General features: G+C 48.1%; 1 pseudogene; it reads left to right on the top strand.

Moving 5' to 3' along the window:
• The first annotated feature begins 739 nt into the window (after window positions 1–739).
• Window positions 740–20663, top strand: part of LOC123120157 (uncharacterized) — a 40868-nt pseudogene continuing 20944 nt past the window's right edge.

Raw genomic sequence — 20663 nt, 5'->3', positions numbered from 1 at the left:
CCCTGCAGTGGCGGACGCTGGAACCTGCAGGAAGAGGCTGGGGCGACGAGGATGACCCTCGTCCGGATCCGCGTCGGAAAGCAGCAGCTCCACCATGGGAAGGAGAGCCGCGTGTCGTGGCAACGGCAACCGCGGTTGGTCAGCATCTGCTGGATCTCGCTGTCACCTGGATCGTGGGGAGGAGAGGACCTCCGGCCTCACTTCGCTGCCTGCTGGATGCTGCTCGGGCCGGCCATCCATGGCGAAGCAGCACAGGCGCCTGTGCTCCCTGCTGCTCGGGGCAGGTGGAGGAGGGGAACGACGGGGGAGGATGGGGCGCAACTGAAGAGGAGAAGGTGGAGAAGAGGATGGGGTTTGTCGTGTAGTGTGGCCGCTCGCGGCTCCCCGACCAGGTAACACCTGGCCTCGTGAGGCCACACGATCTGAGTTGATCGAGCGGCGAGCGTTCGGCCGCTCGATTCTACCCGAAGGTGCGCGCGCACTAATTAGATTTTAGGTTGATATTTTCCATTGTACTCCAATATGGATAGAATTTTAACGAGTTTCCCTGGAACCTCGCAGTCACAGCTATATGGCGGTGGCGGACTGGACACCGTGGTACCCGCCAGTTTTAAGAGGAGACCACGAGCAACAACTCCCTAGACATCAGTTTTCGGAGTGACCAGCAACTCGGGCGATGGGGAGGTCTAGTCGCCGGCGACGGGCTGCCAAATTGATGGCCAAGCAGTCCGGTTCGGCCATGGGGGTGAGTTCCTGTCCTCTCCTTCCTCTGAATATCCTATCTTATTTTCCTTTCAGTCTATCGTGCAGCATCAAAATCGCATCTTTAACTTTTTTTAACATCAGTACAAACACAAGCGCTCATACATACGCGCATACACTCATCCCTATGAATGCACACACGCACACCCTATCCCTATGAGCACCTCCGAGAGACTGAGCCAGCATGTCATCTTGAAATTTACGAAGTCACCGTAGGCGCATCGTCGTCGACGTGAACGTCTCCTCCCACTGAGGGCACATCGCCGGAAATCCTGAAATAAATTCAGGAATAATGAGAGCACCAGGTGGGCTGGGGATACCACTGTCCCTCTAACCATCCAACCACAGGTTGGTTCGCAAATCGCATCTTTAACTTAGCCTATCGGAATCTACTTTTGTTTTCGTACCAAAAATAAATAAATCAAAGTTGTGTTATTATCTTAAATAGATCAAAGGTGCATCTCTATGGCAGTAAACAAATTGTATCTCTGCCTGCGACTATCAAACTTGCACTTTTGAGACCTTCAATGTTGCGTATTTGATCAACTCTGATTTGTTTCGTTGACAAATGCAGAAAGTCAATCAAGATGATAGGGTCAGCAGCTTGCCCGACGACATCCTGGTCAACATTCTTGACCGACTCGATGTCAGCGCCGCTGTGAGAACCAGTGCCCTCTCGAGACGGTGGAGACAGCTTCCGGCCATGCTCTCACGGCTCACAATAAGTGCTCAGGAGTCGGAACCTCCTGCCCTCAAAAACCAAAACCGGCATGTCTGATGATGAATTGGTTCAGATGTCTAATGCAGCTGTGGTCAAAGCGACAAAGAGCATACTGACACGGAGGGTCCCGGGCGGGTGAACCATCCGCCTCCTCAGCGCAACGTTCTATTTGAGAGATGAGGCCCCCTTATCAGTTGGGCGTGTTGTTGGCAGTGCCATGACGACACACAAGATTGGCAAAGACGAATTCAGAGTTTTGGTGCAGAAGGAACGCCTAGAGTGCACCATTCGTGATATGCTCAACTATGGTAAACGGTTCGTGTCGTTTTCAACCAGTGCCTGAATGCATTTGCTGGTCTCACGCGCCTCTACCTGCAGAATTTGAGGTTCGCTGAATCCGACTTTGTCTCCAACATCCTCGTCACGTGCAAGCAAGTAAATTATTTAGGTTTTCTCAATTGCGCACAAAGAGTTGGATAACGCTCCAGGTTGAACACGCACAACTCAGGAGCTTAGTATATATTGTCAATTGCCATTTCGACATGGTCAAACTCACCTGTCTAGACCAGCCGATGGGTTCCCCTCTCCCCTCTCTCCCCTCTCCCCCCTGCTCCTCGCCCCCCTCCTCCCAGATCTCGCCGGCGGCCATGGCTCCTCTCTGCTGCGCCTGTCCTCCCCCTCTCCTCTGTAGGAGATATGCCCTAGAGGCAATAATAAATGATATTATTTATCTCCGAGTTCATAATTATGTTTATGTTCCATGCTATAACTGCAATGATTCTCGAGTCTGCAATATCCACGAGGCTCGGAGGAAGACTCATATGCACGTGTGGAATAATAAACGGTAAGAAGTATTCCTAGTCTGGCCTCTAAGACTAGCTCAAGTGTTGCATGATGGTTCTGTTTTCCTGATCATGGGCATGTCTATGCCAGCAATTTTGAGGGCACAATGTTAAGAGAACATTTGTGTTGAATCGACCCGGATTGATATTATGCTAAGAGATTCATTCGTCACAAGTTAATGGTGCATAACACAGAGATGGTTAACGTTTGCATGATTCCTTAGACCATGAGAGTATCGAGTTTCTTCATGCTTGCTTCATGAACTTTGGGGTTTGTTAAACGTCATCCGTAAATGGGTGGCTATTACGGCGGCTTACGGGTTCATGGAAAAGTGTGTCAAGTAACTTGAGAGCTCAAGATTGGGATTTGCTCCTCCGACGATGGAGAGATATTCTCGGGCCCTCTCGGTATTACGGTATCCATCATCGTCTGGCCAGACACAGTGTGATTTGATCACTGGGATGCCGGAACACGGAAACGAGAAAAGAGAGCAAAACCGGTAACGAGGTAACTAGCATAGTGGACAAGTTGTTGATCCACGGGAATGCCAACATGTCTCACCTCGGGTATTTGTAACATATCGCGAAGCAACAGGAATAGCACACGGCAACTGGAGGTTCACTCGAATATTTATTCGTGTGGGTATAGGGGTCAATATGGGTGTCCACGGCTCCGATGTTGATCATTGATCGGAAGGGGTTCCGGGTCATGTCTATACTTCACCGAACCTATAGGGTCACATGCTTAAGGGTCATCTATCTGCTGAATACTAGACAGGGACTGAGAGAAAATCACCGAAAAAGTTTCGGACACCGAAAAGTTTCGGACAGCGGAATCGTACCGCAGAGAGAGGCCATCGGATAAGTTTCGATGATACCGAAAAGTTGTTTCGGGATACACCATTAAGTCAAATTGGTTTCGGCACATGCCTGATAATTCTTGGAGGATGCCAGAATCATTCTGGAAGCTTTTTGGAATTTTCTGAGATAAAAACCGGAAATGTTCCGGAGCTGCCGGAGCCACTTCAGATGCGTTTCGCAGATGAAAATCACTAAAACCGGAATTGTTTCGGAACGCGTTGAAAATCATTTTAGTAGGTACTGGAAATGTTCTTAGCCCACATAAATATTTTCAGTTCGATCAGACGCTGGAAAATGTCGTCGTGAATAGTGAAAATCAGCTTTATGGTTACTTTATGGAAAGCCACCTTTTGAGGCTTTGCTCGAAAAGATCTTGGGGATGACATGGAAGGATAGGAGCCATTTTTTGGGCCCCTCATGGGGGTGTGGCCGGCCACATGGGGTATCCCCCCTTGGGGACCCTCTTGTTCATCGGTTTCACTGCTAGGTCCTTGTGGAAGGACTTCATTCATGTGCATTTTGGTTTTTTTGTGAAACTACCCTACCCCCTTGGGATTTCCTATAAATAGAGGTGGAGGGGCAGCCCTCCACAATCCTCCCTTGCTCTCATACACATGCCATGCATTTTCTGGCTTCTTCTCTCCCTCCCACGAAAAGAGTTTCGTAGAGCCGTAAGGCTGTCTGGGTTCCGGCAGGAACTAGTTCTGGACGGCGAAGCCCTGCCGGATAGATGACACCGTATGTGTGCAACTCTGTAGAGAGATCGTAGTTTCAGTCTTAGTTCGTGAGTGCCTCCCGAAGGGCTGTCCGTGTGACCGTCCGAGTTTCGAAGGTCCTCCCGAAGGGCTGTCCGAGTGACCGTTCGAGTTTCGAAGGTCCTCCCGAAGGGCTGTCCGCGACACCGTCCGGGGGGGCTGTTCGACCGCCTCCCGGAGGGTTGTCTGAGGAGCAGATGAGGGTATACATCCTCGCGGTTGGGAGGTTGTAAATCCTAGCTGCGGGGATCTGCACCGCCGATCGTCATCGACTCTACTTCCCGCTGCGCTACGAGTCGGTAACGAAAAAGATCAAACCATGTATGCAGTCTCCATAGTGGTACTGGGCTGGTGCGTAGGTCGGAATTTTTTTGTTTTCTGCTGCTTTACCCTACAGTGGCATCAAGAGCCGTGCTATGCGTAGATGCAGGTTTCGATCTGGAATACATGGAGATGTATGGGTATTGCATAATATAATTAGGTAGTAGATGAGATCTATTGCTGAAAATTATTTATGTGGGTGACAGATGAAATCTGTTACCCGAGGTTCTTGTTGCTTCCCTAGAATTTGCGTTTGCTCAATCTCGAGACAGCATGGTGGAATTTGACAAAGTTCTGGCAATCCGTGATCCTGATTGATCATGGAAGTGCTATCAGTTCTTTGGGTTCTACCGTAGTCAAAAGAAAGATGAAATTCGCAGATGAAAGGGCATTGCAGATATGATCTGCACGGGGGTCATGCGTATGACGAAGTGTAGTATGGGGCTCGAGATTTAATTATCTCGTGTTTCATACACCCCGAGATGTTAATCTAGCAACTTGAATAATCATACTTGATGATAAAACGTTGGTAGCTGCGGTTTAAGTCAAAACCTTAGAAGCCACGTAAAATAAAATTTTACATAAACCGATTAGAGGCGTCTAACTTGGTTTTGCAGGATGTGCATGTGATGTGGTATAGCAATGCTCATATTCAATTTGATTATGTATGAGATGACTATATGATGTAATTAACATGACCTGCGTGTCATGATTCGGCATGATGGCTGGAGCCATATGATTGTCACTTTAATGACCTGCGTGTCAACCTTAAGTAATGCACTTATTTTATTAGCTATAGAGATAGCAATATTATCTGGTGCATCGACAAGGTGGTGGCAATCTTCGCGAAGGTGAACACCGACGCGAATGCCAAAGACGAAGAAATGAAAGACTTCTCCGTCAGAAAGGGATATACCATATCATGCTATTATGAATTGCCTGAGATGTTTATCCCTTATTGTTGAGGATATAGACCTTAGAGTCACCCGCCAGGAGGGGCCGGGTTACTCATATGGTCATTGCCAGAAGCCCGGCGCTAAGCTTGAAGACGGTGGGCCAAAGATGGGCTTAAGACCCGGATACGGCTTAAGGCCCGTAGTTACAATCATTATTATGGTAGAACTTGTAGTGTAAGGCAAGAGTAATTGAGAGTCCGAGCCGGACACTCTTATGAGCCGGCCGGGACTCTGAGAGTTGCTGGGCGTCAGCCTCCCTATATAAAGGGACGACCCGGCAGCGGTTTTGGGAAGAAGGAAGATCTCGTCGAGAGCCAGGCATAGCAATTAAGCTCCCTGGTCCTCGAAACCCTAATCAATACCACCTCAACTGGACGTAGGCTTTTACCTTCACTGCAAGGGGCCGAACCAGTATAACCCTCGTGTTGCTTGTCCCGTTAACCCCTTCAAGCTTCCTAGCGGCGATGGCTCCACGACTAAGTCCTAGCTTGAGGACATCTGCCATGACAATTCCATGACAGTTGGCGCCCACCGTGGGGCCAGCGCACGGTGGATTTGAGTTCTTGAAGGGCAGCTTCGAAGGGCTCAAGGGATACGCTGTGGGCCGGATGACCAAGAGTCGTCGCGACAAGCTCTACATCGACGATGCAAACTGGGGCCCCGACGCCGGCTCAATGGAGTACGGGTACCGGGTCCCCTTCAGCGGAATTCATGTTTTCATTGGCAAGATTGGTGAGCCGGGCCCTGAGCCGGATCTCTGCGCCGATCTCATCGAGACGGCTCAGCGTGCACGACCCGCCCGGGCCCGGCCTGCCTTAAGGCATGCTTTTGTGGGATGCATCCATGGAGGGCCCTCTGATCGATCTGGATCTGGTGATGAGACGGCCGCCGGCTCTGACGGCGAGTCGTCCACCGATGAGTCAAACTCGTTGTATCAACTTCAAGATGGCAGGCTCATGGGTTGTTCCGATGGTGACAGTATTCCGGACCTGTTTGAGCCGCCAAGTCAGGTTGGAGTCTTTATGGCCGGTGCACAGCCTGTTCAGAACCCCGCTGCTGGAGCGGGAAACCCGGTGCCCTCGCCGGCTCAGGTGCTAATGGATCTCACGGACAAGATGACGGCCCTGTTAACCGCCACGGTTGACCCGGCGGATCAAGCTCAGCATGATGCGGAGGTGGCACAGTTAAAGTTGGATCTAGTGAAAGCTAAGGAGGATCTGGCAGCAGAAGGGATCAGGATGGCTACGGAAAGGGCGGCTCTCGACGCCCAAACCCAGTTGATTCAAGCGCAGTCCTTCCGACTCACGATGGATCAAAACGCGTCCAATGAGGTCCTGAGAAGGAGGCATCAAAAGGCCCAATCTCGACTCCCTCCGGTTTACGATCCACGAAACCTCTTCAACACGCCAGGTGCAGGGTCTAGTAACCCGCCAGGGGTCGTAGTGCCCGGATCTGGGACCCTACTCAGCCACAAGTGATGGGGCCTCCCCAGATGCCCCCTGCCCCGCCTCAGTACGTGCCAATACGACCGGGTCATTATGCCAACCCGCTGGAGAACATGGTCGCCGCGGCAGCACGGCTGGCGGCTCTCCCAATTGACGGCGACTCTCCGACGGCTATTGAAACCCGCCGGGTCAGGGAACTTCTTCAGACGGCACTGGCGCAGCAAGAGGCGTACTCCTACAGCCGGGACAGGATCCACTCGACCCCTCGTCCAGGCCGGAGCCCGAGTTACAGCAGACACATGGTCTCAACGACCGGCTCAAGTAACGTCCGACGCCATGACCCGCCTCCTGGCCATGGCCCGGCTCATAACGGAGCCTTTCACGCAGCAGGCCAAGACAGAGCGCGGCAAGAGGCGGAACAGGTGCCTCAGCTGACGGCTTACCAGACTCCCCCGGCTTATCCGACGACTTCCGTCGACGTGGGTATCCCTACCAGGACTGGGGGTGTCCCTTGTTTAGTGCCAGCTATCCGCAATGAACGTCTACCCAAGGACTTCAAAGGCCCTAGGAAGGTGCCTAATTACACGGCAGACTTACAACCCGCAGCCTGGATCGAGAGTTATGAGATGGCTATGGAACTGCTGGAGGTCAGTGAAGCGGCCATGGCTAAGTACTTCACCATGATGTTAGATGGGACTGCCCGCACTTGGTTGAAAGGGCTACCACCGAATTCCATTGGGTCTTGGGCTGAGCTGAAGGCCCGGTTCATCCAAAACTTCAAGGATACCTGTAGGCAGTCTATGTCAATTGTGGATTTGACTAACTGCAAGCAGCAGGAGGGTGAGTCTACGACACATTGGGTTCGCCGGGTTAAGGAGATAATACATTCCTCGGATAAGATGGATGCCGGCTCTGCAGTCTTAATGTTGGAGCAGAATTGTCGTTTTGTGCCCCTGAAGATGAAACTCGGGCGGCTTAAGCGCGACTGCAATGATATGGGTACACTGATGGCGGCTCTTGTCAAGTACGCCGATTCTGATGGTACCAAGGACCCCGCTTCAGATGATGAAAGGACAGGGAAGGGAAAGAAGAACGGCAATGGCAAGGGTCCTCAGCATAACCCGGGAACCAAGGAGGAGGCAAGCGCAAGGCCGATGGCAGCCTAGAGTTTGTAGCCAACGCCAGCTCACAAGGTAATAACCAGCGACGCAAGGGGAGGCCCCCTCCCCGAGGCGGCGGGTCAGGCCCGACGCTGGAGCAACTGTTGAATGAGCCTTGTCCAAGGCATTGCTCTAGAGATAAGCCAGCAACTCATCTATGGAAGGACTGTGCAATCATGAAGGCCTTTAAGAATTACAATGGCCCGGGCGGCGGCTCAGGCGCCGGCGGCTTTCATGGCCCGGGCGGCGGCTCAAATTCTAACCCTCAGAACGGTCAAGGGGGCTTTAATCAGCAGTCTGGCCAGGGTCATCAACAGCAGCAGGGAGGTTATCAGACTAATCCAAAGCAGCTTAGCGGTGGACAGTATCATGTGTTTACCACCAGTCTGTGTAAGCGAGAACAGAAGCTTCATAAGAGGGCTATGAATGTTGTTGAGCCGGCGGTTCCACGCTACTTGCGGTGGTCTGAGCAGCCTATAGTGTGGAGTAGGGAGGATCACCCTCCCCGGGTGGATAATCCGGGTCACTTGGCCTTGGTGGTGGCTCCTCAGGTGGGAGGATATAAGTTCACTAAGGTACTCATGGATGGAGGCAGCAGCATCAACATCCTCTATTATGAGACATTTCGTTGTATGGGGTTGATTGATAAGAATCTCAGCCAATCAAACACTATTTTCCATGGTGTGGTACCTGGTAAGTCGGCGTACCCAGTCTGCAAGATCGAGTTGGAAGTGGCCTTTGGAGATGAGCACAACTACAGGGTGGAAAAATTGACCTTTGAGGTGGTCAAGATAAGAAGTCCGTACCATGCCATATTTGGGCGGCCGGCTTACGCCAAGTTCATGGCACGGCCGTGTTACGTATATTTACAGCTCAAGATGCCGGGTCATAATGGGACCATTACGGTTCACGGCAGCCGGAAGGTGGCCTTGGAGTGTGAGGAAGGCGATGCAGCTTATGCAGAGTCTGTCTGCGCAACAGAAGAGTTAAAGTTTTATAAAGACAACGTTGACCCAACAGACATGACTTCTCTGAAAAAGCCGACTACGGAGCATGAGCCGGCGGTGAAATTTAAATCGGCTGATGAGACTAAACTTGTTGATTTCGTTCCAGGAGATTCATCTCAGCAGTTTAGCATCAGTGCCAATCTGGATCCAAAATAGGAAAGCGCGCTCATCGAGTTCATCCATGAGAATAGGGACATTTTCGCATGGAAGCCGTCCGACATGCCAGGTGTGCCTAGAGAACTCGCTGAGCACACTCTCAATGTTGATCCGAAATTTAAGCCGGTCAGGCAATTCCTTCGGCGGTTTAATGAAGAGAGGCGGAAAGCCATTGGAGAAGAGGTGGCCCGGCTCTTGGCGGCCGGATTTATTGTTGAAGTCTTTCACCCAGAATGGTTAGCTAACCCGGTGCTCGTACTCAAGAAGAACGGCACTTGGCGGATGTGTGTGGACTACACGGACTTAAACAAGGCATGTCCGGCTGATCCTTTTGCCCTTCCCCGTATTGATCAAATTATTGATGCTACGCAGGTTGTGCGCGCTTAAGTTTCTTGGATGCTTACTCCGGATATCATCAGATTAAAATGGCAGTTAAGGACCAGGAGAAGACGGCATTCATCACTTCCTTTGGAGCCTTCTGCTATGTGTCTATGCCCTTTGGACTCAAGTGTGCACAGGCGACTTATCAGCGCTGTGTACAGAACTGTCTTCATAACCAGATTGGGCGCAATGTTCATGCTTATGTGGACGATATTGTGGTTAAGTCCATAAAGGAGGAAACCCTGATAGATGATTTAAGGGAAACCTTTGATAATCTCCGGGTTTACAAGATGATGCTTAACCCGGCCAAGTGTGTTTTTGGTGTGCCTGCAGGCAAACTCTTGGGTTTTTTGGTTTCTGACAGAGGTATTGAAGCTAACCCGGAGAAGATCAAGGCCATCACCTCCTTGGCTAAGCCGGCGTGTATAAATGACGTTCAGCGCTTGACGGGTCGCATCGCTGCTTTAAGCCGGTTTATAAGCCGTTTGGGTGAGAAGGCCATGCCATTATATCAGTTGATGAAGAAAACTGATAACTTTGTCTGGAATGATGCAGCTAATACCGCTTTTGAGGATTTGAAGAAGCAGCTGGCAGAGCCCCCAGTCCTTGCTGCTCCAGTTGACAAGGAGCCTTTATTACTGTATGTGGCTGCTAATACACGAGCCGTCAGTGTGGCCGTGGTGGTGGAGCGCAAGGAAGAGGGTAAGGAGCATTTGGTTCAGCGGCCGGATTATTATGTCAGCGAAGTGCTCATTGAGTCCAAGCAGCGGTATCCGCATTGGCAGAAGCTTGTTTATGGTGTGTTCATGGCGAGCCGGAAACTTAAGCATTATTTCTAGGGTCATCCCATCACTGTGGTCAGTTCTGCCCCTCTTGGTGATATCATTCAAAACAAAGAGGCCACAGGGAGAGTGGCTAAGTGGGCTATAGAGCTTGGACCTCATGGTCTGAAATACGTGCCACGCACTGCTGTTAAGTCTCAGGCCTTGGTGGATTTCATCAATGATTGGACAGAGTCACAAGTGCCCGAGCAAAAGCCGGATAACACATACTGGACTATACACTTTGATGGGTCCAGGCAGTTGGAGGGCTCGGGGGCTGGAGTCGTGTTGGCTTCCCCTAAAGGTGACAAGTTCCATTATGTGCTGCAGTTGATGTTTCCTTGCACTAACAACGCGGCTGAGTACGAGGCCTTGCTCCATGGTCTTCGGATGGCTAAAGAGATGAGCTTGAGCCGGGTAAGGTGTTTCGGCGACTCAGACTTGGTGGCTCAACAAGTATCAGGAAAGTGGGATTCCAAGGACCCTCTCATGGCGGCTTATCGCCGCGAAGTTGATGCCATTGCTGGGCACTTTCAGGGTTACCAAGTAGAACACATCGATCGTAGGAAGAACGAGGCGGCTGATGCTTTAAGCCGGCTGGGCTCTCAGCGAAAACCGGTGCCGCCTAATACTTTCCTGGACGTCCTGTATAGCCCTTCTGTTAAGTTGCCTACAGAGGAAGACTTGGCTGTCCCTGACCCGGAGGCACGACTGGTGGCGGCTCTCCACGTCATACCGGACTGGACAGTACCTTATTTGGCTTACATGACCCGGGGAGAGTTGCCTGAGGATGAAACTTTGGCCAGACAAGTAACCCGGCGGGCTAAGTCAATGGTTGTTATCAATGGAGAGTTGCATCACCGTAGTGTTACAGGAGCGTTTCAGCGTTGTGTCTCCCCTGAGGAAGGTCAAGAGATCTTGCGTGAGATTCATGAAGGGGATTGTGGCCATCACGCCGGCTCAAAGTCTCTTGTGGCCAAGGCTTTTCGCCATGGTTTTTATTGGCTGACGGCTCATGCGACGGTTGCCAAAGGTTCTCGCGACGGGCTCATGTGCCGGCTCAGGAGCTGAGGATGATCCCAATTACTTGGCCCTTTGCGGTCTGGGGGCTTGATATGGTTGGGCCTTTTAAAAGGTCCAAAGATAAGAAGACCCACATCTTGGTGGCAGTTGACAAATTTACTAAGTGGGTAGAAGCAGAGCCAGTTAGCAAGTGTGATGCAGCCACGGCAGTTCAGTTTATGAAAAAGGTGATTTTTCGCTTTGGCTTTCCGCACAGCATTATAACTGACAATGGCACCAATCTATCCAAAGGCGCCATGGAAGAGTTTTGTCAACGAGAGCATATCCGACTTGATGTTTCCTTAGTGGCTCATCCTCAATCCAATGGTCAAGCTGAGAGAGCTAACCAGGAGATTCTGAAAGGCATCAAACCCCGGCTTTTGGTCCCTTTGCAACGGACGCCGGGTTGTTGGGTGGAGGAGTTGCCCTCCGTGTTATGGAGCATCAACACTACTCCTAACAGGTCTACAGGTTTCACGCCTTTTTTCATGGTTTACGGGGCAGAGGCAGTCCTCCCCAGTGACATCCGTCATGACTCGCCTCGAGTGGCGGCTTACATTGAGGCGGATAATGAACAGGCGCGCCAGGATGCTCGACTTGTTGGACGAGCAGCGTGATGTGGCAGCAGCTCGCTCAGCAATTTACCAACAGGACCTGCACCGTTATCATAGTCGCCGGGTTAAATCCCGGGTCTTCCAGGAAGGCGATCTGGTGCTCCGGCTCATCCAAGATCAAACAGATGTGCACAAGCTATCCCCGCCTTGGGAAGGGCCCTTTGTGGTCAGCAAGAATTTGCACAACGGGTCATATTACCTCATTGACATTCGGGAGCACAAAGATTCACGTAAGTCGGAGGAAGAAACCCGTCGACCGTGGAACATAGCTCAGCTTCGGCCTTACTACACTTGAGCCACCGGCTCTCATAATGTACATATTTCTCTAAGCCATGTATATATTATGATAAGCAATAAAGCAGGACCTCTGTCCTTTTTTCTCCTCCAAATGTGCACGTGTTGTTTTCATGGCAAGATTACATGATAACTTGAAGGAGGATCCGGCTTATGATCGTATTCGAATCTAGCCGTAAGCAATAAGGTCACTTGGGGGCTTCCTGTTCAAACATAGGTCGTATTCGAACCAAAGAGAACATAGCTGTCGATACCCATTTGATTGGCAAAGTGCCGAGCTCATTGGGGAATTTTCTTTGATCATATTTGAATCTTAGTTTAACCCCTTTGAGAACCGACGTGGATCGTATTCGAATCAGCGTCGTTAAACAATTCTTAAAGTCATTTGGGGGCTTCCTGTTCAAACATGGGTCGTATTCGAACCAAAGAGAACATAGCTGTCGGTACCCTCTTGATTGGCATCGCCACACCCACTGGGGGCTATATGATCGTATTCAAATCCTAGCATAACCCCTTTGGGCCGGGTCTCTGGTCGTATTCGAACCGGAAGCCCCTAAGTTCTTCTGCTTTATAACAAGTTTCTTCTGATTATTTCAAAGTGTTTACGGCCGGGTCTCACTTTGCCGGCTTAACTTTGATTTACAGTGTTAGCTGAACACAATGGGTGTTATTAAGACAGGTAAACCAGAATTGAGGTATCAACCTTATTACCCGGGTTATTTAAACCGGAAGCATGCTTGCAGGCCGCTAAGTGTGTTATTACGGCTGTATTAAGGACATACTTGAGGACCAGTCTTTTTTGATTCATATCCGGGTTATATATCTCAAACCTATGATTCTCAGCGCGGTAAGCCGCCTAGAGACTTGTGATTTGTCCTATGCAGGATAGTCGAAGGCAACTATTTTGAGCTTAAGGAAAATAAATGATTGATTACGACCCGGAGGAATATAAGGAAGACAATTTCAATAGACTTCAGCATTCAATGCATGCACGATGGCACGGCACAGTTAAAGTGTTGACCCTATTCTATTACAAGACTCGTGGAGTCCAAAAGGGTGAGGCATTGTTTGATAAGCCGCCAGCAGAGTTACGACGCTTGCTGGGTTGAAGTCTCCGGCTCGTCCCTCTCTTCTCCTCCGGCTGTTCCCAAGGTCTGGAAAGTCGACGACTTCCAGTCGATGCCGCTCAGAGCTTCGAATTGAGCTTCCTCGTCAATTAACCCAGCCGGGTCAATCTCCGGGACGAAGGTGTGCTGACGAGCCGGTGGGATTAAGCTGAGGGCTTCATAGCGCGGGGTCGGGATCCTCTGATTTTCCGCATTGTAACCCGGCTGGTACTTGGTCAGATCTGTGTCGTTTCCAATAAGGGTGGCCACCGGGCGCACGATCTTCACGCAGGCGGCAAAGTCTCTTTGGTCGAAGGCCGTGCCGTCTTCCTTCAGACTTGGATAGCCGAGGGCGATGTCCGTCGGGTCTAACTCGGGAAGCTGAGCCTTGGCCCGGCTCAGCGCGGCGATAGCTCCGGCTCTTGCAGAGGCCCGTCGCAACTCTTGGATACGTTGAGGCAGAACGGCGAGCCGGCGAAGCACTTCCGCCAGGTGAGTCGGCACCTCGTTGGATAGGGCCACCACAGCCAAGGCACGCTGTGACCCGGTGTAGAGTTGCTCCACCAGGGTGTACACGGCCTTCAGCTTGGTTACCACACTCTGGTTGAGGTTGGCACTTCTGGGACCTATTTAACAGAATAAGATAAGCCGCCGACAAGGGTGAGTTATGAGATATAAAGACTACAAACTTGATGAAAGCCGGTAAAATGACTTACCGAAGATTGCGGCAACCATCTGGGACACTTGGCGCTTTAAGCCGGAGAGTTCGGCGGTCTTCTCTGAGAGAGCCTTTGAAAGAAATATGCCCTAGAGGCAATAATAAAGTATTATATATTTCCTTATATCATGATAAATGTTTATTATTCATGCTAGAATTGTATTAACCGGAAACATAATACATGTGTGAATACATAGACAAACAGAGTGTCACTAGTATGCCTCTACTTGACTAGCTCGTTAATCAAAGATGGTTATGTTTCCTAGCCATAGACATGAGTTGTCATTTGATTAACGGGATCACCTCATTAGGAGAATGACGTGATTGACTTGACCCATTCCGTTAGCTTAGCACTCGATCGTTTAGTATGTTGCTATTTCTTTCTTCATGACTTATACATGTTCCTATGACTATGAGATTATGCAACTCCCGTTTACCGGAGGAACACTTTGTGTGCTACCAAACGTCACAACGTAAATGGGTGATTATAAAGGTACTCTACAGGTGTCTCCAAAGGTACTTGTTGGGTTGGCGTATTTCGAGATTAGGATTTGTCACTCCAATTGTCGGAGAGGTATCTCTGAGCCCACTCGGTAATGCACATCACTATAAGCCTTGCAAGCATTGTGACTAATGAGTTAGTTTCGGGATGATGTGTTACGGAACGAGTAAAGAGACTTGCCGGTAACGAGATTGAACTAGGTATCGAGATACCGACGATCAAATCTCGGGCAAGTAACATACCGGTGACAAAGGGAACAACGTATGTTGTTATGCGGTCTGACCGATAAAGATCTTCGTAGAATATGTGGGAGCCAATATGGGCATCCAGGTCCCGCTATTGGTTATTGACCGGAGACATGTCTCGGTCATGTCTACATAGTTCTCGAACCCGTAGGGTCCGCACGCTTAACGTTACGATGACAGTTTTATTGAGTTTTGATGTACCGAAGGAGTTTGGAGTCCCGGATGAGATCGGGGATATGACGAGGAGTCTCGAAATGGTCGAGACGTAAAGATCGATATATTGGATGACTATATTCAGACTTCGGAAAGGTTCCGAGTGATTCGGGTATTTTTCGGAGTACCGGAGAGTTACGGGAATACGTATTGGGCCTTATTGGGCCAGACGGGAAAGAAGAAAAAGGGCCTCAAGGGTGGCCGCACCCCTCCCCTTGGTCTGGTCCGAATTGGACTAGGGAAGGGGGGCGCCCCCTTCCTTCCTTCTCTTTTTCCCTTCCTCTTTTCCTATTCCATAAGGGAGGTGGAATCCTACTAGGACTAGGGAGTCCTAGTAGGACTCCACACTTGGTACGCCCCCTCCTAGGGCCGGCCTCCTCCTCCCTTGCTCCTTTATATACGGGGGCAGGGGGGCACCCCAGGGACACAACAATTGATCCTTGAGATCTCTTAGCCGTGTGCGGTGCCCCCCTCCACCATATTACACCTCGATAATACCGTTGCGGAGCTTAGGCGAAGCCCTGCATCGGTGGAACATCATCATCGTCACCACGCCGTCGTGCTGACGAAACTCTCCCTCAACACTCGGCTGGATCGGAGTTCGAGGGACGTCATCGAGCTGAACGTGTGTAGAACTCGGAGGTGCCGTACGTTCGGTACTTGATCGGTCGGATCGTGAAGACGTACGACTACATCAACCGCGTTGTGATAACGCTTCCGCTATCGGTCTACGTGGGTACGTGGACAACACTCTCCCCTCTCGTTGCTATGCATCACCATGATCTTGCGTGTGCGTAGGAATTTTTTTGAAATTACTACGTTCCCCAACAGTGGCATCTGAGCCTGGTTTTATGCGTTGATGCTATGCACGAGTAGAACACAAGTGAGTTGTGGGCGATATAAGTCATACTTCTTACCAGCATGTCATACTTTGGTTCAGCGGTATTGTGAGATGAAGCGGCCCGGACCGACATTACGCGTACGCTTACGCGAGACTGGTTTCACCGTTCGGAGCACTCGTTGCTTAAAGGTGACTGGCAGGTGTCTGTCTCTCTCACTTTAGTTGAACCGAGTGTGGCTACGCCCGGTCCTTGCGAAGGTTAAAACAACACCAACTTGACAAACTATCGTTGTGGTTTTGATGCGTAGGTAAGAACGGTTCTTGCTAAGCCCGTAGCAGCCACGTAAAACTTGCAACAACAAAGTAGAGGGCGTCTAACTTGTTTTTGCAGGGCATGTTGTGATGTGATATGGTCTAGACATGATGTGATATAATTTGTTGTATGCGATGATCATGTTTTGTAACCGAGTTATCGGCAACTGGCAGGAGCCATATGGTTGTCGCTTTATTGTATGAAATGCAATCGCCATGTAATAGTTTTACTTTATCACTAAGCGGTAGCGATAGTCGTAAAAGCAATTAGTTGGCGAGACGACAACGATACTACGATGGAGATCAAGGTGTCGCGCCGGTGACGATGGTGATCATGACGGTGCTTCGGAGATGGAGATCACGAGCACGGTGCTTCGGAGATGGAGATCACAAGCACAAGATGATGATGGCCATATCATATCACTTATATTGATTGCATGTGATGTTAATCCTTTATGCATCTTATCTTGCTTTGTTTTGACGGTAGCATTATAAGATGATCCTTCACTAAATTATCAAAGTATAAGTGTTCTCCCTGAGTATGCACCATTGCGAAAGTTCTTCGTGCTGAGACACCACGTGATGATCGGGTGTGATAGGCTCTACGTTCAAATACAACGGGTGCAAAACAGTTGTACACGCGGAATACTCAGGTTAAACTTGACGAGCCTAGCATATAACAGATATGGCCTCGGAACACGGAGACCGAAAGGTCGAGCGTGAATCATATAGTAGATATGATCAACATAGTGATGTTCACCATTGAAACTACTCCATCTCACGTGATGATCGGACATGGTTTAGTTGATATGGATCACGTGATCACTTAGAGGATTAGAGGGATGTCTATCTAAGTGGGAGTTCTTAAGTAATATGATTAATTGAACTTAAATTTATCATGAACTTAGTCCTGATAGTATTTTGCAAATTATGTTATAGATCAATAGCTCGCGTTGTTGCTTCCCTGTGTTTATTTTTGATATGTTCCTAGAGAAAATTATGTTGAAAGATGTTAGTAGCAAAGATGCGGATTGGATCCGTGATCTGAGGATTATCCTCATTGCTGCACAGAAAAATTATGTCCTTGATGCACCGCTAGGTGACAGACCTATTGCAGGAGCAGATGCAGACGTTATGAACGTTTGGCTAGCTCAATATGATGACTACTTGATAGTTTAGTGCGCCATGCTTAACGGCTTAGAATCGGGACTTCAAAGACGTTTTGAACGTCATGGACCATATGAGATGTTCCAGGAGTTGAAGTTAATATTTCAAGCAAATACCCGAGTTGAGAGATATGAAGTCTCCAACAAGTTCTATAGCTAAAAGATGGAGGAGAATCACTCAACTAGTGAGCATGTGCTCAGATTGTCTGGGTACTACAATCACTTGAATCAAGTGGGAGTTAATCTTCCAGATAAAATAGTGATTGACAGAATTCTCTAGTCACCATCACCAAGTTAGTAGAACTTCGTGATGAACTATAGTATGCAAGGGATGACGAAAGTAATTCCCGAGCTCTTCGTGATGCTGAAATCGACGAAGGTAGAAATCAAGAAAAACATCAAGTGTTGATGGTTGACGAGACCACTAGTTTCAAGAAAAGGGCAAAGGGAAGAAGGGGAACTTCAAGAAGAACGGCAAGCAAGTTGCTGCTCAAGTGAAGAAGCCTAAGTCTGGTCCTAAGCCTGAGACTAAGTGCTTCTACTGCAAAGGGACTGGTCACTGGAAGCGGAACTACCCCAACTATTTGGTGGATAAGAAGGATGGCAAAGTGAACAAAGGTATATTTGATATACAGATTATTGATGTGTACTTTACTAGTGTTTATAGCAACCCCTCGGTAATTGATACTGGTTCAGTTGCTAAGAGTAGTAACTCGAAACGGGAGTTGCAGAATAAACAGAGACTAGTAAAAGTGAACAAAGGTATATTTGATATACAGATTATTGATGTGTACTTTACTAGTGTTTATAGCAACCCCTCGGTAATTGATACTGGTTTAGTTGCTAAAGAGTAGTAACTCGATAACGGGAGTTGCAGAATAAACAGAGACTAGTAAAAGGCGAGGTGACGATGTGTGTTGGAAGTAGTTCCAAGATTGATATGATCATCATCGCACACTCCCTGTACTTTCGGGATTAGTGTTGAAACTAAATAAGTGTTATTTGGTGTTTGCGTTGAGCATGAATATGATTTGATCATGTTTATTGCAATACGGTTATTCATTTAAGTTAGAGAACAATTGTTGTTCTGTTTACATGAATAAAACCTTCTATGGTCATACACACCAACGAAAATGGTTTGTTGGATCTCGATCGTAGTGATACACATATTCATAATATTGAAGCCAAAGGATGCAAAGTTAATAATGATAGTGCAAATTATTTGTGGCACTGCCGTTTAGGTCATATTGGTGTATAGCGCATGAAGAAACTCCATACTGATGGGATTTTGGAATCACTTGATTATGAATCACTTGATGCTTGCGAACCGTGCCTCATGGGCAAGATGACTAAAACGCCGTTCTCCGGAACTATGGAGAGAGCAACAGATTTGTTGGAAATCATACATACAGATGTATGTGGTCCGATGAATATTGAGGCTCGTAGCAGGTATCATTATTTTCTGACCTTCACAGGTGATTTGAGCAGATATAGGTATATCTACTTAATGAAACAAGAGTCTGAAACATTTGAAAAGTTCATATAATTTCAGAGTGAAGCAGAAAATCATCATAACAAGAAAATAAAGTTTCTATGATCTGATCGTGGAGAAGATTATTTAAGTTACGAGTGTGGCCTTCAGTTAAAACAATGTGAAATAGTTTCACTACTCACGCCACCTGGAACACCACAGCATAATGGTGTGTCCGAACGTCATAACCGTACTTTATTGGATATAGTGCAATCTATGATGTTTCTTACCGATTTACCACTATAGTTTTGGGGTTATGCATTAGAGACAGCTGCATTCACATAAAAAAAGGGACACCATCGAAATCCGTTGAGACGACGCCTTATGAACTGTGGTTTGGCAAGAAACCAAAGTTGTCGTTTCTTAAAGTTTGGGGTTGCGATGCTTATGTGAAAAAGTTTCATCCTGATAAAGCTCAAACCCAAATTGGAGAAATGTGTCTTCATAGGATACCCAAAGGAGACAGTTGGGTACACCTTCTATCACAGATCCGAAGGCAAGACATTCGTTACTTAGTATTGATCCTTTCTGGAGAAGGAGTTTCTCTCGAAAGAAGTGAGTGGGAGGAAAGTAGAACTTGATAAGGTAACTGTACCCGCTCCCTTATTGGAAAGTAGTTCATCACAGGAAACGGTTCCTGTGACGTCTATACCAATGAGTGAGGAAGTTAATGATGATGATCATGAAACTTCAGATCAAGTTGTTACCAAACCTCGTAGGTAAACCAGAGTAAGATCCGCACCAGAGTGGTACGGTAATCCTGTTCTGGAGGTTATGTTACTAGACCATGACGAACCTACTAACTATGAAGAAGCGATGGTGAGCCTAGATTCCGCAAAATGGCTTGAGGCCATGAAATCTGAGATGAGATCCATGTATGAGAACAAAGTGTGGACTTTGGTTGACTTGCCCAATGATCGGCAAGAAATTGAGAATAAATGGATCGTCAAGAGGAAGACGGACGCTGATAGTAGTATCACTATCTACAAAGCTAGAATTGTCGCAAAAAGGTTTTCGACAAGTTCAAGATGTTGACTAGGATGAGAGTTTCTCACTCGTATCTATGCTTAAGTCTGTCCGAATCATGTTAGCAATTGCCGCATTTTATGAAATCTGGCAAAGGGATAAACAAAACTGCATTCCTTAATGGATTTATTAAAGAAGAGTTGTATATGATGCAACCAGGAGGTTTTGTCAATCCTAAAAGTGCTAACAAAATATGCAAGCTCCAGCGATCCATCTATGGACTGGTGCAAGCATCTCGGAGTTGGAATATATACTTTGATAAGTTGATCAAAGGATATAGTGTTATACAGACTTGCGGTGAAGCCTGTATTTACAAGAAAGTGAGTGGGAGCACTACAACATTTCTGATAAGTATATGTGAATGACATATTGTTGATCGGAAATAATGTAGAATTATTCTGCAAAGCATAAAGGAGTGTTTGGAAGGAGTTTTTCAAAAGAAAGACCTCGGTGAAGCTGCTTACATATTGAGCATCAAGATCTATAGAGATAGATCAAAACGCTTGATAAGTTTTTTCAATGAGTACATACCTTAACAAGATTTTGAAGTAGTTCAAAATAGAACAGTCAAAGAAAGAGTTCTTGCCTGTGTTACAAGGTGTGAAATTGAGTAAGACTCAAAGCCCGACCACGGCAGAAGATAGAAAGAGAATGAAAGTCATTCCCTATGCCTTGGCCATAGGTTCTATAAAGTATGCCATGCTGTGTACCAGATCTATTGTATACCCTACACTGATTTTGGCAAGGGAGTACAATAGTGATCTAGGAGTAGATCACTGGACAGCGGTCAAAATTATCCTTTGTGGAATAAGGAAATGTTTCTCGATTATGGAAGTGACAAAAGG

This window comes from Triticum aestivum, chromosome 5D (genome assembly GCF_018294505.1).
Source record: "Triticum aestivum cultivar Chinese Spring chromosome 5D, IWGSC CS RefSeq v2.1, whole genome shotgun sequence".
NCBI classification, from domain to species: Eukaryota; Viridiplantae; Streptophyta; class Magnoliopsida; order Poales; family Poaceae; genus Triticum; species Triticum aestivum.
Note: the sequence above shows the minus strand (reverse complement) of the source record. Positions and strands in the feature narration are given on the sequence as shown.